Source organism: Schistocerca gregaria, chromosome 1 (genome assembly GCF_023897955.1).
Source record: "Schistocerca gregaria isolate iqSchGreg1 chromosome 1, iqSchGreg1.2, whole genome shotgun sequence".
NCBI lineage: Eukaryota > Metazoa > Arthropoda > Insecta > Orthoptera > Acrididae > Schistocerca > Schistocerca gregaria.
The window spans coordinates 522,198,453-522,224,840 of record NC_064920.1 but is presented as its reverse complement, the minus strand read 5'-3'; the positions used below and the strand labels follow the sequence as shown (position 1 = coordinate 522,224,840).

Here is a 26,388-nt window from a genome sequence, read left to right as displayed (position 1 = left end):
GACGGCGGCGGTGCACAAATGCTGCGCAGCTAGCGCCATTCGACGGCCAACACCGCGGGTCCTGGTGTGTCCGCTGTGCCGTGCGTGTGATCATTGCTTGTACAGCCCTCTCGCAGTGTCCGGAGCAAGTATGGTGGGTCTGACACACTGGTGTCAATGTGTTCTTTTTTCCATTTCCAGGAGTGTAGATTTTGCGAGAGTGTTGGTCCTGCGTTTACACCGTTACTGGTTTGAGTTGCCATCCTGAAGTGAGTGCAACACCCTTGCAGCACTGTCTGAGGACCACTTCCCCTTGATCTGATCGTGATGATTGTTTAAAAAAGAAATTTTGATTGTTATTACTGATTTTAAAGAAACTTGCTATCCAGGCTTTCAGCCATTAATTTGTTTGAGTTATTACTGCTGTTGTGGACTTCAGCCGATAAATATTTGAATTTCTTGTTAACAAGGCCTTCAGCCGTGAATGCAATTTGTCTAAAGAATTTTTAATTAGATATTGTCTTAACAGTCAAATTTGATAATTGTTCATTATTGTCAACCTTACGGGCAATTGGTTCCAAATAAAGTGTACGTGACTTAAAAACAATTGGGCAACCAACGGTAACTGAGTAAGGCGCTGTCCACATCGAAATCTGCCTTTCCCTAAGTACCACATCACACTGTTATATCACTGACATCGGTATTCGTAAAAATATATATATATATATATATATATATATATATATATATATATATATATATATATATATATATATATATCAAAGGAGCCATCAGTTATCTCTATTTTTTCGAGACTTCGCATAAAGATCTTCACAGACGACGGAAGTTTCTAGTTACTGAGTGGTTTGCAGCGTGAACCACCTCGATACACCTTGCTAAGAGAAATAGTTTCCAGCCTTTATCTTCGGAATTAGACTATGCGAGCATTCAGTAGCTAACTGGTATGTGCTTGATATCGAGAACTATCGCGTAAGTGGTATGATATTTTGGCAAAACAAACGACTTCCTGACACTTAAATCTATACTCAATGTTAACAAATTTCGCTTCTTCAGAATCGCTTTCCTTGCCATTGCCAGTCTACGTTTTCTATCCTCTCTACTTCGACCATCATCAGTTATTTTGCTCCCCAAATAGCAAAACTCCTTTACTACTTTAAGTGTCTCATTTCCTAATCCAATTCCCTCAGCATCACCTGAGTTAACTCAACTACATTCCATTAACCTTGTTTTGCTTTTGTTGATGTTCATCTTATATCCTCCTTTCAAGACACGGTCCATTCCGTTCAACTGCTCTTCCAAGTTCTTTGCTGTCTCTGACAGAATTACATTGTCATCGGCGAACCTCAAAGTTTTTATTTCTTCTCCATGGATTTTAATACCTACTCCAAATTTTTCTTTTGTTTCCTTTACTGGTTGCTCAATATACAGATTGAATAACATCGGGGAGGGGCTACAACCCTGTCTCACTCCATTCCCAACCACTGCTTCCCTCATGTCCCTCGACTCTTATAACTGCCATCTGGTTTCTGTACAAATTGGAAACAGTAATTTCTTTATGCCAGGGGGAAGCAGCCAGACTTTGTACAACAGTTCATTGATCATCCACTGTCCTTGGAGGGCGCACTGATCGCGCATTGGGCCAGCATGTGTGCACGGGTAGTTGGCTTGTGACCATTGGCTGCGGTGGATGACCAACCGACTTTGCGGGAAGTATATAGTGATGCGAGAACTATATACATAGCACGTGCTTATGTCATTTTTTGGGTCTGTCTGTCTTCGCCATCCAGCAGCTACACGTGGGTTGAGTCCTTCTCCTGCCATTTTTTACCCAGATCGCCATTTTGGATCACATCACGGAGAGTGGAGGTGAGCATCTATTGCACCTTCTGGTGGCGATGTTGTGCACTCGTCAGTTGGACTCTGGACCTCATGGTGAACATGCTAGATTGACCTACTGTCTGTGACAACTCAAATTGTTTAAATAAACAGTGCATAAAAAATAAAGACATATCGTCCATTCTATCCAGCATCCCAGCACCAACAGAAGCCTTTTCCCGCCAATTTCTAGATGGGGGAGGAGAGGGGATCAGGTTAGGTTATTGAAGGCAGTCCAATTGACCTATTTTCTCGCCAAAATTTGAAGTTCCTGCCATGACGCCAATGCGACTTTGCCACATATATGACCAGTATCTTGGATCCGCCATCTTGAATAAATTTGGCAACAATGCAGAGTGAGGCTGAGCTGTCTTTTTCCCCTAGTATTCCCAACACTCCTATCATGTAATGGTGTTTAATGGAAGTTGTGCAGATTCTTTGCTCCCCAGAACCTATGATTCTGTGAGTTGACATAACCATTCAGGCGAAACCAGGCTTCAGAGACACAAAAAACAGATCCATGTCCAAGCCATTCATTGTTATCTCAGTAAACAGCCACTCACGAAACTGGAGGCGCTGAGGAGCGTATTTTAGTTTTAATGATTGAACAACAGACACTTGGTATCGATGCTAGTGCAAGTCCAGGTGGAATATTCGTGCGCATTATCCACGTGATATGTCGGATTGTTGACTTGGTAGGACTCTGAAACATTTTCTGGTGAACTGCAGTGCCATTTTCTGGTGTGCGGGAACGTTTCGAAATGTTTTTTTATTTGTTCAAAACAGATGCTGTCTGACACTATTTTCGGACTAATCGCTGCATGGCACTCGTTGCTAGCTCTTTGACACCATTCAGCTTCTGCGTAAACAACTGACCACATCTCTTCCACGACTATGTCGTCAAGTATCTTCCCACAATGAACATCCGCTGCTCCACTGTTAGTGCCCTTATCCCCTGTGCACTGATCCACTCACACTGACACAGCTCGCACTGCACTCTGAACTGATGTGGATCATTTGGTGAGCGTTCAGCGGTGTGAGCGTCTCAGGGTGTCTTTGTATACATACATTCACGTCCAATCGTGTTCACTCGTCCAGACCAGTTTTATTTGCCCCACTTCTGTATTTTGCTCCTAATACTTGACCATAAAGGAGAAATGACGGTTTATGGGTCCTAGTTACGAAAGGTTGGATCTATATCCTGCGTTATACCCCAGTTTCTTATAGAGGTCAGTCGTTTGGATGGGAAGGCTAAAAGGCTAAGTTTTATGGTATCTTATTATACAGTAATAGGAGGCAATATGCTGCCACTAAATTTAATCGTCTGCCTTCTTTTAATTCTAAGCTCACGCGCAACAACACAAATGCAGTTTTACAATATACAGGCACTCATTTATGTATCCAGACGAAAGAGATACTTAACATTTCACATCAGGTCATCAAAAAGAAATGGAAAATCGACTTTAATGCAGCCTACCCACATTTTCCTGAAGGTTAGTGGACTGACTTCTAGAAGGGAGATGTTTGGGTTTAATTCTGACCGTATATTTTCACAACTCTGGGCGAAACTTTGGATTCCTACAATAAAATCTTAGTCCAACCTACTGACTTCTGTCTACACAATGGCTCTCTGTTGATTGTTTCTAAGAGAAAATGACATGTATGACGCTGTTGCGTTGTGCCTTTATTAAAAACTCTCAAACGCCAAGTCCAGCGTCGTATATTGCAATTTCAATAGATTTTTGACCGTCTACAGTATTTATTCCGTCACAGGTATACACTCAGCAGACTGTTGTTTTGACATGTCTTAAGTTTGTTGATTTAAAATTCCAAATTACTTTCTTTCAACCGTTCGGCGTATGAAGAAAGGCAAGGTGCCTTTACATGATATATTTCATCCGGGCAAAGTAAAAAACGCTGTAATTGCTTCATTTCACCTGAAGCGACTCAGATAAGTTATTAATAATCTACAAGCCTCCCCTCGTTAATGTAAGATAAATTCATTACACTTACACGCAGTCACACAAGAAAAAATTCTATTTTATTAAAACACAAGAACATTAGACTTGTAAGCAGTGGCATAGCAATAAGTTTGATTTCACTGAGGCACAGGAACAAGCTCATTTTATAAGTGTATATAGCACATTATATCATTTAGAAGCCGTTAATAAACACTAGAACGGAACAGTGGATATGAATTACTACATTATATGGGTTTCCTAGATTTTAAGAAAGCCTTAACTCGGTTTCAACAAACTCTTTATATACCAGACTCAAAGAAAACAGTGTGAATATGCTGCTGAATATACATGTCAGTGCTACCCGTATATCTTTCAATCGACTAAAACGAGAAAATCAGAAATTAAGAACTGGAAAAGGAGTCAGACGAGGTGATTTCACATCACCAAAACCAGTTTCGGTGGCAATAGAGGAAGTTTTCAGATAATTAAATTTGGAAGACATTGAATGAACGAATCAACTGTGGTTGATATAATACTATTTGACTGCACTGCAGACAAACCTGGAAGAAGTTTGGAAGTGCTTTTTTTTTTTTTTTTTTTTTTTTTTGAGGGGGGAGAAATTAAAAACAGCCACTGGGAAGACAGCTATGGAAATAAACAGAAGAGTAATTATGACCTGGAGTATTTTTGGTAAACTAAATATCGAAATATCGTTTTCAAAGCTAAGATTCTGATATGTCTAAAGAGCAAAGCTTCCAATCAATGAATATTGCCCGTTTTGAATAATGATAGTGAGACATAGAATTTAACTGTGAAACCGGTCAAAAATTGAGGCTCGCTCAGTGAGTAACGCCGGTATACATTATCTCTTCTAACAGTCCTACCTAGTCCTTCTCCATCTCTTCTATCAGTCCTACCTGGTCCCTACCACGCAGGACAGATGAACAGTTTTCAAATCACAACAGTATTGTAAATCACTACCTTCTGGAATAAATAACATTTCCTTCAGGTTCTTCCTACGAATCTGAGACGGGCATCTGCTGTTCCCACTATTTGTTTTATGTGGCCATTCCATTTACGGTCGCCCCGAATAGTTACCCCTAGATGTTTTACGGTAGATACTGTTTCCAGAGGTTAGCCATCAATAGTGTAGCTGTACAGTAGTGGATTTCTTTTCCTATGTATGCGCAACGTGTTAATAAATATACGTTCAGGATCAGCTGGCAGAGCCTGCACCATTCATCAATTCCCTGGAGGTCATTCTGCAAATCATTACTATCGTCTGGCGTTACTACTTTATTACAGACAACCGCGTCATCTGAGAACAGCCTTAGAGAGCATCGATGGTTTCTACTACATCATTTATACATATTGTAAGCAGTAACGATCCTATCACACTTCCTTGGGGTATTCCAGCAATTATCTTTACATGTATCGTTTTTGTTCCGTTAAGAGTGACGTGTTGAGTTCTATCTGCAAGGAAGTCTTGAATCCAGTTGCAACTCTACTCCGATAGTCGATAGGCCAGTATTTCTTCACTAAATGGCAGAGCGGAACAGTATCAAATGCCTTCCTGAAGTCAAGGAACACAGAATTATCCTGAGCGCCGTCGTATCGGGTTGCTGTGGATCTCATGCAGGAACAGAACGAACTGAGTTTCGCACGATGCCAGTTCGCGAATCCATGTTGATTTTTATAGAGGAGATTTTTCAGTCTCCAAAAACGTCATAATTCTTGAGCAAAGAATATATTCCATAATTCTACAACAGATTGACGGCAACGATATGGGTCTATAATTGTGTGTGTCTGTCCTATGGTTCTTCTTAAAAACGGAAATGGACTGCACTTTCTTCCTGTCGCTAGGTACCCTTTGTTGCTCAAGCGATCTACGATGAATCTTTGCTAGAATCTTTCTATGATTTTATAGGTATCTCATCTAGTCTTGACGCCTTTTACTATTAAGCGAGTGTAGTTACTTTTCTATTCCGCGATCGGTTACCGCAATATCTATCATTTCGAAGTTCGTACGACGATTGAAAGGAGGGGTCGTGTTACGATCTTTCACTGTGAAGCAGTTCCGGAGGACCGAATTCAATATTTCGGCCTTCTCTCTGTTATCTTCTGTTTCAGTGCCATTACGGTCACTGAGTGAATGAGTAGATGATTTTGACCCCATCTACTGATTTTAAATACGATCGGTTGACAAAGTTTTGAGTTCAACGTCATTGAACGCTTCACTCACTGCACTCCTTACGTTCATTTTCACTTCGTTCAGATTTTCTTTGTCAGCTAGATTTTGACTTCTCTTGAATCTGAAATACTGTCTTCGTTTACGTAGCTGTTTCCTAACACGGCTATTAAATCATGGTGGGTCTTTCCCATTCCTTACGACCTTACTCGGAACATACCTGTCTAGGTCATATTGCACGATGCCTTTGATTTTTTTCTGTATGTTCTCCGGCACCAGTTTTGACAGCATGACACTTGCAATCTATATCCGGCAAGGTGAAGTCACCCCTATTACAACGGCACGATCAGGAAAATTATTAACGGCGTTCTTCAAGTTCTGTCTGAAGCGCTCTGTCACTATAGCTCCTGACCCATGCGGTCTATAAAAGCACCCGATTACAATTTTTGAACGATTTTTAATGTTTAACTTCACCCAGATTAATTCACAATCGGAATCAGTGATAACATCGCTAGACTCGATCGATTTCCTTACTGCAATAAACACGCCGCCACCATTGAGTCTAACCGATCCTTACGATAAATATTTCGATCTGAACTTAGGATTTCGTTCTCATTAACGCCCGGTTTCAACCAACTTTCTGTTCCTAGTACTATCTGTGCATTACAACCTTCAGTAAGTTGTACTAATTCTGCGACCTCTTCTTGGATGCTGCTAATTCTGAGACCTCTTCTTGGATGCTGCTGCAGTTTACTAAAATTATATTAACCTTTTATATCTCTCATCTGTGACGACGAACATTCTCTGAAGGCATGATAGCCACTCCGTGCGTATAGTGCACGCCTGACATATTAAGGGGAACACTAAAATTCTGTACCCGATAGCGGAGGTCGAGAAAATTGCTGGTTTAGACATTCCACTCTGATCCAAACCAGAGAATCGCGATGAATCTTGGGAACGATGCTACAAATAGGCAGCTTAGCCTGCACCCCACGTGCGATGTTCGTTACCTTCACCAGATCTGCTGTCCGCCGTAAGGAGCCGAGGATGCCCTCAGAACCAAAGCGGTAGGCGTCACTCGTGCCGACATGTGCTACTGTATGCAGCCATTGAGCCCAGCGCCGCCGGCAGGGCCTTCTCCACATCACGAATGAGAACCCCCCCGTCAAGCATAGCGCATGCACACTGGCATTCTTTCCCACCTTGTCTGCTATTTCCCTGAGGGACTCCATCATCCGTCTAACATTGAAGCTCCCAATGACACTTTGCACTTGTCCGGACTGCGCAGGAAAACCAGCCACTGGGCCAGCAGGAGAGCATCCCATGCTAGCCATAGTTATCATCAGTATTGGGTAGCATCACGTACCTGCTCCCTTTTTCGCCTTCCGCCCAGTGACTCGTGAAGGGTTTGAAGATGATTTTATCCCCATTATCCAAAGTTACTCTGATTTCAACAAGATATGGTTCATGCAAGACGGAGCTCGACCCCATCGAAGCAGAATTTCTTGGATGTCCTGAAGGAGCACTTTTGGGGACCGCATTCTGGCTCTGGGGTACCCAGAGGCCACTGACTTGGGTCTCGATTGGCCGCCATATTCTCCGGATATGAAAACATGTCACTCCTTTTTGTGGGGCTCTATTAAAGAAAAAGTGTACAGCAATAATCCCAAAACCACTGCTGAACTAAAAACAGCAGAGGTCATCGACAGCATCGATGTTACTACACTTCAGCGGGTCATGCAGAATTTCGCTATTTGTGTGCGCCACATCATCGTCAAGGAAGGCAGGCATATCGAACATGTCATAACCTAAATCCGAATATCTCTAGTGACGTGTACATGACGAATAAAATGTGTGCACGCCGCAATTGTAACTAATTTACGTTTTTATCATGTAGTTCGATAATAGTCACCCTGTATGTAGCCACTGTTCAAGATTACTGGCAGAGATGGTCACGAGAATGTACATTCGCAAGAAGACCGAGCTCACGATGGCAACGTGGCACTACAGAGAGGGAATACCATCGTGCTTTTCGATGAATACTGGTTGTGCCTCGGTGACAATGATGTCCATGTGGTGCTTAGAAGGAGGCCATTTGAGGTCCTGCAATCAACCCGTCTTTGCGCTAGAAGCACTGGACCTAAACCTGGAGTTGTGGTCTGGGATGCAATTTCGTACGACAGAAGGAGCCCTCTTCAGCTATTTCACGCACCCTCCTGGATACATGTACGTCAGTCTGGCGATTAGACTCGTTGTGCTGCCACTCATGAACAGCATTCCAGGCGGTGTTTTCCAACAGGCTAACCCTCGCCCACATACCGCTTTTGTAACACAACATGCTCTACGGAGCGTCGACATGTTGCTTTGGCCTGCTCGTTCACCAAATATGTCTCCAATTGAGCACATATGGGACACCATTGGACGACAGCTCCAGCATCATCCACAACCAGTACTAACTGTCCCTGTATTGACCGACCAACAGCAACATATATGGAACTTCATCCTAAAAACTGACATCTGCCAACGGTGTATGCACTTCTGCATGCTTGCATTCAACAATGTGGCGGATACACCGGTTATTAATGTTCTAGCATTTCACATTTACAATGACTCACCTCGCGCTTACATTAATCTGTGTTCTAGTAATGTTAATCACTTAAATATGTTACCTTGACAAATGCATTCTCGAAATTTCATGACTTTACATCAATTATTTTTTGGCGTTACGATGTTTTTCCGTCAGTGTATGTTCATACAGCAAAGACATCTCGGTAATCAAACTATCTAGCTAACGAAAAAAGTGCCAAAACCCATACTATGAACAACACTCGTCAGTTGACACCGAGCACCTTCGAAAACCACATGTAGCTGAAAAATAGATGCACCATAAATTTTAATGCATTCTGAGTGTAGTTTCGCAAGATGTCTTACTGCTGAGTAAAATAGTTACATTAAGCTTGGACCGCAAACGGAAAGAACTAGTACAATATAGTACAGTAGGTCACCGAGGGAAACACCCAGTGAGACGGAGAGAAACGACACTTTTATTCAAAGACTATAACTACACTAATTACCACGATTTACGATGGTCCATGGACATTACAAAAGGGAGACGCGGTTCTTAACAGGGTACGTGATCACCACGGACAACAAAGCATGCTCTGCAACATCGAGCTATGTTACTAGGCAAAGGTACCTCATGCGAAAATTATTTCCGTCCTTAAGTTCTGCACACCACTGTATGTAATGTACAACGTGAAGTCTTTCATCCTTACGAAGGACGTTCTTGCACACCAAGAAACAGCTGTCCTCGCAAATACTACCAGTTCATTTCTAACTCATTTGTAACTTCATAGAGCTATCAAAGCATCGTCTTAAAACTGGGCCACTTCTCGTCGTAACATGTGCGTGCCTCTTGTGAGATGGATGAAGTAAGAGCTTAACAAAACGGGGATTCACCGGCCTCGTGACTAGCAGTGGTAATCTGTAACTGGACAACTAATAACAGAAAAAAGAGATGCGTAAATCCCAAGACTAACCTTATCTGGACAGATATATTTCGCATAAGGAAAGCTTCTGACTTGTTAGTTATCTACATTTCATAAAACCCTTGAAAAAGAAGCATCAGTTTGCCGTTGCACATAAATGAAACTTCAACTGCCAGTAACCTCGTACACACTAGTGTAACACTGTATTGATATATCTGGTAAAATGCAAACTCAAAATAAAGGTAGTGTTTTTATAAATAACTTGTTTCTTGCGAATATTTTCTGTCATTGCAATAATTTTCTCAACCCGCCTCCGTAGCCAAAGTCGCTAACGCAAACCTAGGCGTGTGGTGGCGTTCGACTCGTAGGCAAGCCGGTTCGAGGCCTAGTGGTGGATGAAATTTTCGCTGCCAGTTTTTGGCCGACGAGGGAGAAGAGGTGTTGACTTAAAAGTTCGTGATATCTACTCTTTGCAACGATGTTGTGGATTCATTTTCAAAGTGTTTCGCAGTGTCTCGTGAAGTGAGGGCATGTGACACTGTCGATGGCGGTCCATCCGTCAAATGGGGACGTTAAACTCAACGGTGCTATTTGAGAGTAGAAGGCTATGTGCAGACACCTGGTTTCGTTTCTCCCTTCTCTCATAATTACCATACAACAAAAACCCAATACTACACTCTGAAAATACATATGCGATACAACTCGCTCACATCCGCAAGTGAAGGGACCATTGGACACCTTTCCATCAAGCACCTGAACATTCGCTATGGGATATACCTAATCCCAGCCAATAGTTCTACATGATATTTACGTTTTACGTCTCTCAAATCATCGTCTCTCCACCTTAAAACACATTACGATGAGTGGTAGAGGGTAGATATTAAAACAGTATTTCCTCCTTCATCCCCCCTTTTTTTTATATTTTATTTGCGGGTGATATGCGGAAGCAACACTTAAGGTAGCATTTCTATTGGCCAAGAGTTGCTTTATTTGTTTTTCGCAGTTTTACTGTCGTCGTAAAACAATATGTTACTTAGGGTAGCAAAATGGGTCCTTGACTTGCCCTCGATCCCTATTTCTCGGAATTTTAAGTACAAAATTTTTTACTGCGTACTATATATATCTAGGGGTATCTGTCACTGGTGTTTGCTAAACACTTCGGTAACGCTTTCGCGCTAGTTATGCACTGACGGAGAAAAAAATCGTAGTACGAAGAAGGAGTTGTGTGACGTAAATGAGAGTTGGTGGGCGTGTTGGCGTGTTTCTACATCTGAAAGATGATGCTTATCCAGACTTCGTTACCATTTACATAAGAGTGGAGCTAGTAGCGCCACTATGAGGATGCAAATCAGGTTTGCTTTATATACACGGTTTAATGGTCGTAAGCAATGGTTACCTTTGAGACTGGACGTAGTGACTTGATGTTAGTCAAGAATGACCATAAGGCGACATAGACGCCATTATCAGCACATCATTATCTTCGAACGAAGTCGTGTAATAGGGAAACGAGAAGTTCGGTGTTCCTTCTGCGATATTTTAGAAAGACTTGGCAGGAATGTAGCCACTATTCACGATTACTGGCATCGGTGGTCACGAGAATGTACGGTTGGAAGAAGACTGGGCTTCGGACGGCCACGTGGCACTACCGAACGCGAAGCCAATCGTGTTCGGCGTATGACTGGTGCATCGCACTGCATCTTCAGCAGTCTGAGCAGCGGTTGGCACCACAGTGACAAAACGAACTGTTACAAATCGATTACTTCAAGACAGCTCCGAGCCAGGCGCCCTGTAGCGATCATTCGAATGACCCCAAACCAGCACCATTTGCGACTTCAGTGGCAACAAGCGAGAACTCATTGAAGGGTGGGGTAGAGCTCTGTTGTGTTTCCTGCAACCAACCATCCTGCGTGCTAGACACACTACACCTACAACTGGAGTTATAGTTGAGGTGCGATTTCGTATCACAGCACCCTGAGGCAAATCTGTTCGTCAGCCTGGTGATTAGACCTGTTCTATGCCATTCATGAACAGCATTACCAGAAGTGTTTCCCAAGAGAATAACTATCGCCCACGTATAGCTGTTGTAGCCCAACGTGCTCTATAGAGAATCGACTTGTTGGCTTGGCCTGCTCGTTCGCCAGATCTGTCTCCAGTCGAGCATACATGGAACATCATCGGACGACTACTCCAACGCCTTCCACAAACAGCATGTCCCTATATTGACCGACCAAGTGCAACAAGAGCTCCATCCCACAAACTGACATCCGGCCCCTGTACAGCACAGTGCATACACATTTGCATGCTCGCATTCAACATTCTGGCGGGTACATTGGGTATTAATATACCGGCATTCCGCATTAGCAATGGCTTATCTCGCACTTACATTAAGCAGTGATCTTGCAGTTAAATATGTTACCTAAACAAACTTTGTCCCGAAATTTAATTCATCTACATTAATTATTTTTTGGTGGTGCGATTTTTTGCCGTCAGTATACGAGCAGACTTTGTCTGAATCTTATAAACACTCTGCACAAAAGAATTGAAGATCCCTTTTTTGAAACTCCGTAATTGCCTCCTGTTGCTACGCAGATGTTTGAAATCTCGCTGAAAGGTGCCTGCAAACCTCCTCTGTAACGGTGAAAACGCATGGGGCCCTGTGACGTCACCCTCTGGCTCGGCGGCGCTTCAAATACCTAGGTGTCGGCACCTGCAGTACATGTGAAGTGTAAGATGGGCTCATGATGGTCACATTGGCACAAAATTCCCATTTCTGTCACGCGATGGGATGGTCGTCAGTCCCCCACCCCTCTCACCATTACCCACATCTCATCCCATCCCATCTATTGATGCCTATGCGACTGAGGTCGGAACCATTACGCCCAGCTTTGAAATCGTGGGATTTTCTTATGGGCGGCCGAGGAAAACCTTTCACACCCATCGTTGTGCAGAATCAACACGAAAAGGCTTCAGGAGGGACGTGAAGGTCGTCTACGAATCCACCCCTTCCCTTGGGGCGTTTATTGACACACATTTTGCGGCCAATAACAACACTTCACAGTGTGATGTGTAACAAAATGACGTTCTTGACAACCTTTGACGCTGCTGACCCTCTCCAACCCCCTCCCTTCCCAATCCCTTCCGTCCATTCAACTCTTCTCTAAGGACATTTTGGGGCTCCAACCCCATTTAAAGTGATACTAATCTGTTTGGAGTGTAGCGCGACCGCAATTTTTGCTCTGGTGGACGGGATGGAACCACTAGCAACTGTTAGAAACCATTCGACGAAATCTGAACGTGATCTGAAAGGATATCCTTCCCTGCACTATATATAGTATTATTTATAAGAAAGCAATACTGAAGAGCATCGAAGTTTCTCTGAATTGGAAGAAGTATGGTATCAGCTGGAGCTATCTAAGAACCCTCTGGAGTCGCGAGCAGGAATTTATTCTACCGGTCCTTATGGGATTCATATTGACTCGTAAAGGGGAGTTATTGTCACCAAACAGGACGTTACACATTATCAGTACATAGGCTTCGTAATTCTATAGAAAACCGAAGTGACATTTCTTATTCGTAATCGAAAACGAAGTAAATATTTCAGAATTCAAATCGAGAACAGCTGCCAACATGAGTAACGTAGAAGTACATATCCTCGAAGTAGTGAAGCAACTCAAATCACTTAATAAAAGCAAGCCTTCTGGTCCAGACTGTATACCAAATAGGTTCCTTTCCGAGTATGCTGATGCATTAGCTCCATACTTAACAATCATATACAACCGTTCGCTCGACGAAAGATCCGTACCCAAAGACTGGAAAGTTTGCACAGGTCACACCAATATTCAAGAAAAGCAGTAGCAGTAATCCACTAAATTACAGGACCACATCGTTAACGTCGATATGCAGCAGGATTTTAGAACATATATTGTGTTCGAACATTATGAATTACCTCGAAGGAAACGGTCTACTGACACACACTCAACATGGGTTTAGAAAACATCGTTCCTGCGAAACACAACTAGCTCTTTATTCACATGAACTGCTGAGTGCTATTGACTAGGGATTTCAGATCGATTCCGTATTCCTGGATTCCCGGAAGGCTTTTGACACTGTACCACACAAGCGGCTCTTAGTGAAAAGTCATCGAGTAAAACAGAAGTGAATTTAGGCGCTCCCCAAGGTAGTGTTATAGGCCCTTTACTGTTCCTTATCTATATAAACGATTTGAGAGACAATCTGAGCAGCCGTCTTCGGTTGTTTGCAGATGACGCTGTCGTTTATCGACTAAGAAAGTCATCAGAAGATAAAAACAAACTGCAAAACGATTTAGAAAAAATATCTGAATGGTGCGTAAAGTGGCAGTTAACCCTAAATAACGAAAAGTGTGAGGTCATCCGCATGAGAGCTAAAAGGCACTCGCTAAACTTCGGTTACACGATAAATCAGTCTAATCTAAAAGCCGTAAAGTCATCTGAATACCTAGGTATTACAATTACGAACAATTTAAATAGGAAAGAACACATAGTAAATGTGGGGAAGGCTAACCAAAGGCTGCGTTTTATTGGCAGGACACTACACTTGTCCGTCCTCTTTTAAAATACTGCTGTGCGGTGTGGGATCCTTACCAGATAGGACTGACGGAGTACATCGAAAAAGATCAAAGGCAGCACATTTTGTATTATCGCGAAATATAGGAGAGAGTGTCACAGAAATGATACAGGATTTGGGGTGAACATCATTAAAACAAAGGCGCTTTTCGTTGCGATGGAACCTTCTCACGAAATTCCAATCACCAACTTTCTCATTCGAATGCGAAAATATTTTGTTGACACCGACCTACATAAGGAGAAACGATCACTATGATAAAATAAGGGAAATCAGAGCTCGTACGGAAAGATATAGGTGTTCGTTCTTTCCGCGTGCTAAACGAGAATGGAATAATAGAGACTTGTGAAGGTGGTTCGATGAACCCTCTGCCAGGCACTTAAATGTGATTTGAAGAGTATCCATGTTGATGTAGAAGTAGAAGACGAGCATCTGTGATTCAAATGTTGTCCCAAAAATAAATTAAAAGCAATTCCAAACTTTGGATTGCGACCAAGACTTTCAGGAAGTTTTCCATGGTTGTAAGACAAATGTCAAAAGTGGTAATCGCCTCCCATTTATTTCCAATTGGGAATTCCTTTGCCTGATACAATCTTGCTTGGTAGCGAATCTGAAACATCCATTTCTACTTCTTGGACTAAAAGGTAAAACTGAAGAGTTCTTACAAATATGAACCTTCGCTACAAAAATTATGACTTACATATGCCGTTTCAACTAGAAACAGCAAAACAAGAAATTAACGTACTCTTCTGGTGGAATTTTATAAATTAGAAAAGAAAAGACTGAACAAATATTCAACATTTCTACTGATATTATTTGATTCATATTAATGTCGTTTGTGGTATGTGAATGTGGACTGTGTTACTTGAAGGAATACAGCAACCAGACATTTTTTTGTGTGTCAGGACGCATTCCAGGCTTTCCCTCCATCTTCAGCGTACATAATACATTTAGATCTTCGCCAGTATAACGTTTTTAACGACTGCATTTCTGAATGCTGCAGCTGCCTTTTTGTCTGTCATTCGAGTCTCTTTTATTTCCGGCTTTATATCCATAGTAAAAATACTTTTAGTGCATCAGTGAACCTAAACGCATTTACGCTATGTATATAAATCGTAAAAATGAGCCTCAAATTACAGAATACACGGCAGCTGCAGTACTCAAAAATGCAATGGGTAAAAACGTTATACTAATGACGAGCTAGCTGTATTACGAAAGATGAAAGTGAGTAAAAGCGCGAAACGCGTCAGAGGAGAGTGAACCTTTCATAATGCCAGCCACTTATGCGACTTGGAAATATCAGAAAACTCGTTAAGCAAATGGCAGGTAAAAACCTCGAGACAAAACGTAATAGGCAATACGTAAAGAACGTATCATTTTACATCGCCTATTTTCATCGAAGTGTTTATGGAAAATATCGCACGATACTACTGGCTACAGTTCTACTTGCAAAAAATAAGAAGAAAAGTTCACATCAACATCGATCCGAAAATACTTTATTTGAAAAGTTACGAGATATTCAATTATCGAGCGCGATACATTGCTAAACAGGCTTATAGAGACTAATAAAAGGCCATTCCTGCGCAACTAGTAGCAGGGTGCTTGTATGACGTACTAATAGCAATTCATCGACGGACGCACAATGCCGCATCCGTCCGCAGTGTGTCTGCTTGAGCGCACACGTCGATGGATAGATGAGAGTAGACCAATGCCAGGGCCCTGATGGTTACCCGAGTGAAGCCCACTGGACTTCGTTCCGTTCAGTTATCTCAATCCGACAGTTTGCGAAATACCGCATCGACTACTCCTCACGTGGAGTGAGTGACAGCATCCAGCGCAGTAATCGCTACATTCATTTTTCTGTTGTTGTAAAAAGTCTGTTGAAAGCATGCGACTGTAAAATAAATCGCTTCGTTTTTCGTATTATATTAGTTTGTTGCTATGCTCATATAAATTAAATACATAAAAACTATAAATGGCAGCACCAAATGTGTTTAACAGTTTCTTTTATCTTCTATCCCTAAAGCCGCAGTAGGTTGTCCGATTTCTGACATACTGCTGTAGTGGGGAAGAGGAGGTCGTAGTTGCGAATATTTCCGAGAGGATTCCCAGTTCCTGTTATTTCCCTTGCAATCAAAGGAAACCTCCGGCAAAAAATGGCCAAAACTATGGGATGAATCCTATTTTTAATATAATTCTGGGATATCATGTTAGAAAAATTTTAAAGCTTATTGTACGTGGACTTGTATACTGTATCTACACTGACAGAAAAAGATCGCAACACCAAAAAATAATTAATGTAGAATAGTGAAATTTTGGAAATACATTTGTCTACGTAAACCATTGCACATGTGAAATGCTGGTACACTAATAACCGGTTAACCACCAGAATCTTGAACGCAAGCATGCAAACATGCATACATTGTGTTGGATAGGTGAAGGATGTCAGTTTTAGGGATGGAGTTTCATGCCTGTCGCATTTTCTTGGTCAATTCAGGGACGGTTAATTCTCGTTGTGGATGATGCTGGAGTTGTCGGCCGATGATGTCCCATAACTGCTCGATTGGAGACAGATCTGCAGATCTAGCAGGCCAAAGCAACATGTCCACGTTCTGTACAGCATGTTGGGTTACAAATGGTTCAAATGGCTCTGAGCATTATGGGACTCAACTGCTGTGGTCATCAGTCCCCTAGAACTTAGAACTACTTAAACCTGACTAACCTAAGGACATCACACACATCCGTGCCCGAGGCAGGATTCGAACCTGCGACCGTAGCAGTCGCACGGTTCCGGACTGCGTGCCTAGAACCGCGAGACCACCGCGGCCGGCTGTTGGGTTACAACAGTGCATGTAGCCGAGCGTTATCCTAATGAAAACACCCTCTGGAATGTTGTCCATGAATGGCAACACAACAGGTCGAATAAACAGACTGACGTACAAATTTGCAGTCAGGGTGCTTGGAATAACCGCGAGAGTGCTCCTGCTGACACACGAAATTGCATCCCAAACCGTAGCTCCAGGTGTAGGTCCAGTGTGTCTAGCACACAAACAGGTAGGTTGCAGGGCCTCAACTGGCCTCTTTTCAAACATCACATGATTATCACTGGCACCGAGGCAGAACCAGCTTTCACCAGAAAACACCACTGAAGCTGCAAATGGTGGTGGTTTGATGTCAGTGGAATGACCACTACATGGAGCCTGGCTCTGAACAGTCCTTGAAGCAAACGATTTGTAAAAGTTCGTTGCGTCATTGTAGTGCAAACTGCTGCTTAAATTGCTGCTGCAGATGCAGTACGATATGCCAGTCATACGCCGAATAATTTACTCTTCCCTCTCGGTAGTGCCACGTGGCCTTCCGGAAGCCGGCCTTCTAGGACCGCATATCCTCGTGACCACCGATGGCAGCAATCATGTACAGTGGCAACATTCCTGCCAAGTCTTTCTGCAATATCGCACAAGGGACATTCAGCTTCTCGTAGCCCTATTACACGACCTTGTTCATATTCCGTGATAATTGCGTCTTTGTCGCCTTAAGGGCATTCTTGACTAACGTCAGCTCACCACGTCCAATCTCACAGGTAACTAACGCTCACGACCGTTCGAGCGTATCTTTAAAGCATGCCTGATTTGCACTCCTTGCGCCATTCTTATGCGACTGGTGCGAAATTTGAATGGATATCATCTTTCAGACGTAAAAACACGGCTACTACCTTCCGTTTCTGTCTTGCAACTCCTTCTTGATGTCCAAGGGACCAAGAGGGCGATGTTTGTTGATATTAAATTGGTAACGCCAGTACCCGTTGTGCCAGGTGTATTCTGGTCAGTTCAGCAATGCACTGCGGCAGCATGTTGAAATGCCTATTCAGGCAGAAAAATGGCGTTTCCAATACTTCGCGAGACATATTTTGAATAATTGGTAAAATGGAGAAAATAAAGGAGTATAAGAGCGTTGAAAGAAGCGAGCTGGAGGCATAATTACAGAAACCAGGACCTGTATGTTAAAAGTACTGACCCTGGCTGTTGAGACGCTTGTCCCACTGTGACACAAGGCGTTGAGTGGCTGCCTCATAAAATTCCTGGGACTGCGATGTTAACCAGTTCCGCACGCGCAGCTGGACGTCGTCGTCCGAGGTGAATCGTCTGCCCCTTAGAGCCTTTTTATGGGGCCAAAACTCCCATTCGAATTTCTGCAGAAGTGCCGAGACTGTGTTGGCTGTTATGAGGCTTTGCATTGTCTGAAGCAGAATGACCCCACAGGTGAGATTGCCTGGTCGTTTTGATTTGACTGTTTCGCGATGAGTGATCAAGGTTTGTGAGTACCGCTGGGCATTCACTGTTGTCCCTGTACTTACACCATTTTTGGTCCCTTTAACAAGGTTCTGAGGGGCAAACGATTCACCTCGGACGACAACGCGCAGCTGTACATGCGCAACTGGTTAACATCGCAGCCCCAGGAATTTTATGAGACAGTCATTCACCGCCTTGAGTCACAGTGCTACAAAGCGTCTCAACAACCAGGGACAATACCTCTAACACACAGGTACTGGTTTCTGTAATTATGCCTCTGGCTCGTTTCTTTCAGAACGCCCATTATAAAAGCAGTTCAGCCAACTGACATACTAGGAGTGAGAGTTCTGTATTTTAGAATTCTCGCCACTGACGTCGAATTTTTTCAATCGTCGCTGAACAGTTTGTTGCTGCAGTGCGGAAACTGATGAGCGTTTCTCTTTCGTAACAGCAGATCATAGCGATGTCTGCACACTAAATTCATGCCGTTATGCAAAACTGCATTGTTCCTCATTTTGAAAGCCCACATCAAACCGGAGATGTTTCCGTTTTCTATGGCTAAGAACTTCTTAATAAATGCTTAGGGCACACATCGTCGCTAGTGATGCATATAATATATGTTTATATAGGCGGTGAAGGTGGTTTTATTACTGCAACCCGTAGCCAAGAGTTAAACAACATGATGTGTTAGGTGTTGTTCGGGACGTACCGTAACCCGAAAATCCCGGTTTATAAAGCAGACAACGCTGGCTTCCGTTCTCAACGTAAATGCTGTTTTGAAGCGTATGATATGCGACTTCAAGTTCTTAAAGTTGCAGATAGTTCTTTCATCGCAACAACGTGCTCCTACTCATCAATAACTTGTAATAAACATTTAATTATAGCTGGTGCCAACATTCTTGAACACCCTAGCTGTAGCTCTATTGTTTCTGCAAATAACCGTGTCTTCTCTATACACTGAAGCAACAAAATAACTGGTATAGGCATGCATTTGAGATACAGAGATATGTAAACAGGCAGATAAAGGCACTACGGTAGGCAAAGCATATATAAGACAAGTGTCTGGAGCAGTTGTTAGATCGGTTACTGCTGCTACAATGGCAGGTTGTCAAGATTTAAGTGAGTTTGAAAGTGTTGTTATAGTCGACACTCACACAGCATCTCCGAGGTGGCGATGAGGTGGGGATTTCCCCATATGACTATTTCACAAGTGTACTGTGAATAACAGGAATCCGGTAAAACATCAAATCTCCGACATCGCTGTGACCAGAAAAAGATCCTGAAAGAACGGGAACAACGACGGCTGAATAGAATCGTTCAGCGTGACAGAACTGCAACACTTACGCAGATTGCTGCAGGTTTCAGCGCTGGGACACAAACAAGTGTCAGCGTGCGATCTATTCAACGAAACATCATCAATATGGACTTTCCGAGCCGAAGGCCCACTTGTCTACCCTTGATGTCTGCATGACACAAAGCATTACGCCTCGCGTGGGCGCGTCAACACCGACATTGGACTGTTGATGACAGCAGACATGTTGCCTCATCGGACAAGTCTCGTTTCAAATTGTATCGAGCGGATGGACGTAAACGGATATGGAGACAGCCTCATGAATCCATGGACCCTGCATGTCTGCAGGGGTCTGTTGAAGCTGGTCGAGGCTCTCTGATGATGTAGGGCGTCTGCAATTGGAGTGATGTGGGACCCCTGATAATCTAGATACGACTCCAACAAGTGAAACGTATGTAAGCATCCTGTCTGATCACCTGCATCCATTCATGTCCATTCTGCATTCCGGCGGACTTGGACAATTCGAGCAGAACAATGCGATACCCACACGTCCAGAAATGCTGCAGAGTGGTTCCAGGAACACTCTTCTGAGTTAAAAACTTGTGTTGGTTCGCGCGGCTGCCCCCCTCGGAGGGTCGAGTCCTCCCTCGGGCATGGCTGTATGTGTTGTACTCAGCGTAACTTAGTTTAAGTTAGATTAAATAGTGTGTAAGCCTAGGGACCGATGACCTCAGCAGTTTGGTCCCATAGGAACTTACCACAATTTCTGCTGGCTACCAAACTCCACAGATTTGAACATTATTGAACGTATCAGGGATGCCTTGCAACGTGCTGTTCAGAAGAGTTTTCCACTCCCTCGTATTCCTACGGATTTATGGACAGCCCTGCAGGATTCATTGTGTCATTTCCCTCCAACACTACTTCAGACATTAGTCGAATCCATGCCACGTCGTGTTGCGGCACTTCTGCGTGCTCGCGGGGGCCCTACACAATATAAGGCAGGTGTACCAGTTTCTTTGGTTCTTCAGTGTACAAGCGAACAATCGACTCTAAGTTGATGATACGATTGGATTCAGCTGCAGATATTTCCTCAGAAGAATAGATATGGCGACCTGCTCCAGGCAACGAGCAGGCTGAATGTACTAGAATTTATTCCAAAATAAGTAAGACGTACTAGAATCTGGTACAGCTGCCTAATATCACGTAGAGCCCCGCGAACTCGAAGAAGTGCCGCAACACGACATGGCATGTCTGAAGTAATGCTGGAGGGAATTCACACAATGAATTCTACAGGGCTCTACACAAATCCTTAAGAGTACGAGGTGGTGGAGATTTATTATAAACAGTACGTTGTAAGGGATCCCAGATATACTCAATAGTGTTCATGTCTGGGGAGTTAGGTGGCCAGTGAAAGTGTTTAAACTCAGAAGAGTGTTCCTGGGGCCACTTGCAGCAATTCTCGACTAGTGGGTGTAGCATTGTCCTGCTCGAATTGCCCAAGTCAGTCGGAATGTACGCTACTGGCCATTAAAAATGCTACACCAAGAAGAAATGCAGATGATAAACGAGTATTCATTGGACAAATATATTATACTAGAACTGACATGTGATTAAATTTTCACGTAATTTGGGTGTATAGATCCTGAGAAATCAGTACCCAGAACAACCACTTCTGGCCGTAATAACGGCCTTGATATGCTTGGGCATTCAGTCAAACAGAGCTGGGATGTGTGTACAGGTACAGCTGCCGATGCAGCTTCAACACGATGCCACAGTTCATCAAGAGTAGTGACTGGCGTATTGAGATGAGCCAGTTGCTCGGCCACCATTGACCAGATGTTTTCAATTAGTGAGAGGTTTGGAGAATGTGCTGGCCAGGGCAGCAGTCTAACAGTTTCTGTATCGAGAAAGGCCCGCACAGGACCTGCAACGTGCAGGCGTGCATTATACTGCTGAAATGTAGGGTTTCGCAGCGATCGAATGAAGGGTAGAGCCACGGTTCGTAACACATCTTAAATGTAACGTACACTGTTCAAAGTGCCGTCAATGCGAACAAGAGTCGACCGAGACGTGTAACCAATGGCACCCCATATCATCACGCTGGGTGATACGCCAGTATGGCGATGACGAATTGGCGATGACGAATACACGCTTCCAATGTGCGTTCATCCCGATGTCGCCAAACACGGATGCGACCATCATGATGCTGTAAACAGAACCTGGATTCATCAGAAAAAATGACGTTTTGCCATTCATGCACCCAGGTTCGTCGTTGAGTACACCACCGCAGGCGCTCCTGTCTGTGATGCAGCTAAAGGGTAACCGCAGCCATGGTCTCCGAGCTGATAGTCCATGCTGCTGCAAACGTCATCGAACTGTTCGTGCAGATGGTTGTTTTCTTGCAAACGTCCCCATTGTTGACTCAGGGATAGAGACGTGGCTGCACGATCCGTTACAGCTATGCGGATAAGATGCCTGTCATCTCGACTGCTAGTGATACGAGGCCGTTGGGATCCAGCACGGCGTTCCGCATTACCCTCCTGAACCCACCGATTCCATATTCTGCTAACAGTCATTGGATCTCGACCAACGCGAGCAGCAATGTCTCGATACGATAAACCGCAATCGCGATAGGCTACAATCCGACCTTTATCAAAGTCGGAAACGTGATGGTACGCATTTCTTCTCCTTACACGAGGCATCAAAACAACGTTTCACCAGGAAACGCCGGTCACCTGTTGTTGGTGTATGAGAAATCGGTTGGAAACTTTCCTCGTGTCAGCACGTTGTAGGTATCGCCACTGGCGCCAGCCTTGTGGGAATCCTCTGAAAAGCTAATCATTTGCATATCACAGCATCTTCTTGCCGCCGGTTAAATTTCGCGTCTGTAGCACGTCATCTTCGTGGTGTAGCAATTTTAATGGCCAGTAGTGTACAATGGACATGCTGACATACAAGGTCCATGGATTCATGAGATTGTCTCCATGCCAGTACACGTCCATGCGCGCGATACAATTTGAAAAGAGACTCGTCCGACCAGGCAACATGTCTCCTGTCATAAACAATCCTACGTCGGTGTGGCGGGCCCAGGCGACGCATAAGGCTTTGTGTCATGCAGTCATCAAGGGTACACAAGTGGGCCTTCGTCTCGGAAAGCCCATATCGATGATGTGTCCCATCGCTCATGCGGCGGCTATAACATCACGTTCAAACTCACTTAAATCTTGATAACCTGCCATTATAGCACCAGTGACCGATCTAACAACTGCGCCAGACACTTGTTGTCTTATATAGGCGTTGCCGACCGCAGCGCCATATTCTGCCTGTTTACATATCGCTGTATTTAAATACGTATTCGTATACCAGTTTCTTTGGCGCTTCTGTGTAGATTCGTGCATACGTTCGTAGCGTTTTTCCATAAGTTTAATAAACACAATAGATACACGTAACAGAGGCCTTAGACATCAATAATAGATTCTCCTTCACTATTTACAACAGTCTGTCGATGCTGGGGAACTATATGCTCCCCCGACTGTAGAAATCACGTGGTTTTGAGGCTAAGAACTCGTCGGGCCATGTTCGGAGTGCATTTCATTGCGGAGGTTGTTCCGTGAGGCGCCTAACTTTATCTTTTGTGGATGCGCGCAGGTCTTCGTACGGGGAGTTGCTGCATTGCCTGAGTTCAACCATTCCTTTCTTTTCCATAAAGACACCACTTCTCGCCACCAGTAATGACACAGGATAGCAAAGGTCAGTATTGTTCAGAACCAATTGATGACGATCAAGCGGAGGGTTTACGTATGGCCACCAGCTGATTTTTGTGATTTTGGCTTAGAGCATGCAGCACCCCTACACTCGATGTCTATACCTTCACCACTGCATGCAAATGTCGCACAATGGTGGAATGATCACAATCCATTACGTTTACCAGTTCTCGAGTACACTAACGTGGATCATTGTGGATTAATGTGTTTATGCGATCTTCATCAAACCCCGAAAGTCTTCCTGAACTTGGAGTCATTAATCCCAAAACGACCCTTCTTAAAACGAAAAAAAATTTTTCTTGCCGTGTTGTGCCCAGTGGTATTATCCCCATACACGGTGCAAATGTTTCTGGCTGCCTTCGCTGCTGTCACCCCTCTAATGAATTCAGACAGAAGAAAATGTCAGAAATGTTCGGATTTCTCTACTTGGCCCTCCATTTTCTAGCGTCCACCGCTCCATTCACTAACTCCAAATGTAAACTCAAATAGCAAACAGTGAACCACAAATAAAAAATGACAGTCGATAAATAAACTCATAGCAATCGATATACCAACATGCAAAACAAAAACCCTACCAACTTAAGCCCCAATTTAATATACTGCAAAAATTTCTTAGTACCTTTTAACTGCTCGAGAGGCAGCGGAATGAAAATAATTTTTTACTATTTTTCGTAGATTTGCGGACTTGCCGCGTAGGAAACATCCTCTATCTGCTTACCGTGTTCCATCAATACGAAGCGATCGATATCGCTAACACTTCAGCCGTGGGAAAATGTGTCACGTACGCCTCTTAAGTGTATTGTTTACTTATTTCTGGGTTTCCAGAAGGCTACTGACACTTTACCACACAAGCGGCTCTTAGTGAAATTGCGTGCTTATGGAATATCTTCTCAGTTATGTGATTGGTTTCGTAATTTTTCTGTCAGAGCGGTGACAGTTGGTAGTAACTGACGGATACTCATCGAGTAAAACAGAAGGGATTTCTGGAGTTCCCCAAGGTAGTGTTATAGGCCTTTTGCTGATCCTTATCTATATAAACGATTTGGGAGACAATCTGAACAGCCGTCTTAGGTTGTTTGCAGATGATGCTATCGTTTATCGACTAAGAAAGTCATCAGAAGATAAAAAAATGCAAAACGATTTAGAAAAGATATCTGAATGGTGCGAAAATTGGCAGTTGACCCTAAATAATGAGAAGTGAGAGGTCATCCACATGAGTGCTAAATGGAATCCGTTAAATTTCGGTTACACGATAAATCAGTCAAATCTAAAGGACGTAAATTCAACTAAATAGCTACGAATTACAATTCCGAACAACTTAAAATGGAAGGAGCACATAGAAAATGTGTGGGTAAGGCTAACTAAAAACTGCGTTTTATTGGCAGGACACTTAGTAAGATGTAACAGATCTAGAAAGGAGACAGCCTACACTACGCTTGCCCGTCCTTTTTTAAATACTGCTGCGCGGTGTAGGATCCTTACCAGATAGGATTGACGGAGTACATCGAAAAAGTTCAAAAAAGAGCAGCACTTTTTGTATAAACGCGAAATATGGGAGAGAGTGTCACTGAAATGATACAGGTATTTGGGGTGAACATCATTAAAGCAAAGGCGTGTTTCGTTGCGACGGAATCTTCTCACGAAATTCCAATCACCAACTTTCTCATTCGAATGCGAGAATATTTTGTTGACGCCGACCTACATACGGAGAAACGATCACCATGATAAAATAAGGGAAATCAGAGCCCGTAGGAAAAGATATAGGTGTTCGTTCTTTCCGCGCGATGTACGAGATTGGAATAGCAGAATTGTGAAGCTGGTTCTATGATCCCCCTGCCAGGCACTTAAATATGATTTGCAGAATATCGATATAGATGTAGATGCATGTAGAAATTCCAGTTCCTCTTTGTGAGTAGATGGGTTGCTCTCAAGCCCCTTCTCATGAGTTTTTTCATTTATATCGTCCACAAGACTTTTCTACTGTGGGCTAATTGTTGCTTACCATTTACAAGTTAATCAAGAAAAATGGTCTCTCAGAACGTCGGCGTCTACCGAAAAGTAACCCCTTATTTGTAGACATTAAGTTTCAAAATTACATCCAATAGAGGAAAATTCTCAGTAATTGACATGCACAGACGAGAAATTTTATTTCATTTACGTTATTCGTTATTTGATTAAATTAGAAGGAAACTATGACTATTTCAAATAATTGCGAAATCAATGATAGCATATCTGAACTGTCTGTTAACCACACTGCAACGTCAAGTGTGCTTGTCTCTAGGGAACTAAATGTGACTCGAATGTCAACAATAAGAAAGAGCCTTTTCGCTGGAACTTACATAAATACACTTACGGGAGTGGAAAGTACGACACTATGAACACCTTGATGAAACTGATGCTCCAGCATTTCTATCTCTGTGCGATATATTGACTAAAATTTCATCCTTACGAGAGTTTCTTCTTCAGTATAGAAAAAAAAGCCACAGCTACAGATGAAGAATGGCGTGAGAACAAAATGTCTATTGTATGTACTTTACTGAAACCCTTAGATTGCAGATCGCAATACAGCAGGCTTGTTGCCGTCTTCCAGTGGCATGAGAGATTTGGGAGCGTTATACCGACTGGTGGCAGGGACAGCGGGTTTAATCCAATGACTGCAGAACGAAGGATGCCTAGGTGGACTCAGGACAAAAGTGTCCTATTGTAAACAGCGAGAGGTCTCAGTGATGTGGCGGTCAGATGGACACCAACCTGTCCTTAGATTACGTGGCGAGAGGTCATAGGAAACTACGATTTTCCAGACAGCACCCTCCAAATATGAAATAATTATTTGGGGGGATCTTGGATATGACAACATAATTGATTTGGTAATTATTCAAGGAAGGTATTCTGCTTACCAGTATGTGGCAAAAATAGTAAACCCTGCTTTC

The 26,388-nt window shown here is 43.2% G+C and overlaps 1 protein-coding gene across 3 annotated transcripts in view; it reads right to left on the bottom strand.

Annotated features, from left to right (window-relative positions):
* LOC126354919 (uncharacterized) overlaps positions 1-26,388 on the bottom strand; it is a 514,129-nt gene that overhangs the window by 377,817 nt on the left and 109,924 nt on the right. Inside the window, exon 1 of one of the 3 annotated variants that reach the window (XM_050005027.1) lies at positions 15,730-15,799. The exons of the other annotated variants lie outside the window; for them this stretch is intronic. The gene's annotated coding sequence lies outside the window, so the exon portion shown is untranslated. Of the gene's footprint in view, positions 1-15,729; positions 15,800-26,388 lie in introns of those variants that run through there. 3 annotated transcript variants of the gene reach the window in all.